This window comes from Sardina pilchardus, chromosome 18 (assembly GCF_963854185.1).
Source record: "Sardina pilchardus chromosome 18, fSarPil1.1, whole genome shotgun sequence".
Lineage (NCBI taxonomy): Eukaryota > Metazoa > Chordata > Actinopteri > Clupeiformes > Clupeidae > Sardina > Sardina pilchardus.
The window spans coordinates 24,765,791-24,768,290 of NC_085011.1; the positions used below are offsets into that span (position 1 = coordinate 24,765,791).

Here is a 2,500-nt window from a genome sequence, read left to right on the forward strand (position 1 = left end):
CACCACCCACAACACCCTTCTTCCTCTCTCTGCATCTCTTCTACTCTCTCTCTCTCTCTTTCTCTCTCTCTCACACGCACGCATGCATGCACGCACGCATGCACGCACGCACGCACGCACGCACGCACGCACGCACGCACGCACAAACACACACACACACACACACACACACACACACACACACACACACACACACACACACACACACACACACACACACGGCCTATATCTGCCTACTGTTATATCTGTTTTCCTGGACATGATACTAACACAGATTTTATCTTGACCTTTACAGGAAATAGTGCACAGTGAGAGTCGAGGATGCATGTACTGCCTGTTTACTACATAACTAGCAACTTTTACACAGGCAATGTGCCTGCCATATTACAGTAATTATCTAATTTTCTCAAGAAAACAGTGTTTCATTATCTCAAGAATTGAGATGGGAATAACCTGAGAATTGTAATACACAGAATGGAATGGACATTCAAAATAATCTGAGTTATTCTCTCTAGAAGTTAAAAGTGATAACCCTGACAGGCCTTGATAACCAAAATACCTGTATGATATAAGTAACTTCACAGTGCCATCTAGTGGTCAAAGGCTAATTCGGTTGATGTAAAACAGCTGATACTCACTCATTCTCACAAAACCAGGGGACACCAAAAGGATTTGAAATATGCATGTTTGTATTTCTAGTTTTAAACTAGGCTAGGACATGTGACTTTTTTGGGCCTTGTTGTATCTTATTTTCATGTTGGAAGTCACTGGCTAAAAGCTCTCGGGGTTCGTCACTGGATTAAATTTTCATGGTGTTGGTTGAAGTGTTCTTGAAGTTAACTGAGGTGGAAACATTCTCTCTCTCATTGTGTGTGTGTGTGTGTGCGCGCATGCATAAGTGTATGTGTGTGTATGTGTTTTATGTCCTGTTTCTTCAGTCCAGACGATGAGAGGAATGATTATTAGGTGGCTCTTCACAAAATAGCCTACCCCTTCCTTATTCTATTGAGTATCTAGTCGTCAGACTTGTGCCCACAAGTTCAAGGAGTTTATCTCTTTGAAAAAAGCAGCATTGTCCATTCCACTGTAATCACATAGGCCCTGACATGTGAAGCAGCTATGTTTGATAGATAAGCTTCACATAGCCTACCTGATAGTATGTTTTCTGATTAAGACAAAAAAAAAACTTTAAATATGTAGCCTAGTATTTCCTATGTGGACACCATGCACAGCTCGCGCGCACGCTCTGAGTGGGGACTTTTGAGAAACGTTTGACGTCACATATCAGCTGCACAGTGCTCGTGAGGATGGACGGGAGGGGGAGGAGGGAAAGAGCACAGGGCACTCAAACTACACAGTGGGGGAGTGTGTTGTTTTTCTTCTACGTCCGTTATTTTTGTTGCTTTTGTGTCCCAGTTTATGAAACAACGCGGCTTTGATTCAAACCAACGTTTCGAATAACTGTGTTCCTCACCGCGGTGGCGAGATGTTCTTTTTGGTGCTCTAATTTGATAACTCTACCTCTGACTCCCAGGTGATTTTTGAACGCTCCTCCCTGGAGGACCGATAACTGGAGGATGTTAGGATGGATTTTGACAGAACACTGTCTGTAATGTCGACAAGCCTTGCTGATTGTTCAAACGTAAATCATCTTCTCTTGAAAAACTGAATATTGGCTGTGACCTATGTGGAACATTAGGCTACTAGTCGTTTGACTCGAAGATTAACTGGACCAGTTTCCGAACATCATACGGCGGGCTTCCAAGAGGATTATCATTCACATTCAGCATTGAAGACAACTTTACAAAGCATGAATAAAGGTAACATTATTCTACAATACTGTAAAATGGTAATCTCGGCAAATATAGGCTCGTCTGCAATTTTGGATATGATTAAGTTTACCAGTCTGTTAGTTCCTCACATAGTTTGTTCTATGTAGCCTGGCAAAATAGGGTTAATTTTATATTGTAGGCTGTGCTAACTTACAACACCATAAACAGTGCGGTATCTTTGTAACACAGGCTTCAATGTTGCAGGCACCTTGGTTAGCCTAACCCACGTGAATGACACTGAATGAAACAGTGTCTGTCTTAGAATGGAAACAAAAAGTAACGTTAGCACATCCACTTTTTTCCAGTGCTGCAGAGGGGAATAACATCGTAAGAACTCTGTAACTAACAGTAGGCTATTCACTACTCATTTGTTCCTTGGCGGCTTCTATTTTAGAGTCATAGCCTAGTTTACGGGTGACCATGAAGTCATTCTCCACTCATGAGAACATACATTTCGTCGAACAGGTGGTAGGCTACACTTTGCATAGCACTGTTCCTACCTATAACGCCGGTCTAAAGCAGTAGGCTAGCCATACTGTATTGACTTTGGAACTTAGGAACCACAGTCTTGCGCCAGACACGTTACTGACTCGTGCATTGCCGCTACAGTTACATTCATCATATTTACTTCCTTCCACTTCATCTCAGCGCCGCCAGCACATGGACTG

At 42.5% G+C, this 2,500-nt stretch overlaps 1 protein-coding gene across 1 annotated transcript in view; it reads left to right on the forward strand.

Moving 5' to 3' along the window:
* The first annotated feature begins 1,644 nt into the window (after nucleotides 1-1,644).
* The window catches only part of ccser2a (coiled-coil serine-rich protein 2a), a 59,192-nt gene continuing 58,336 nt past the window's right edge, over nucleotides 1,645-2,500 (forward strand). The window contains exon 1 of the mRNA XM_062519745.1: nucleotides 1,645-1,820. The gene's annotated coding sequence lies outside the window, so the exon portion shown is untranslated. The remainder of the gene's footprint in view (nucleotides 1,821-2,500) is intronic.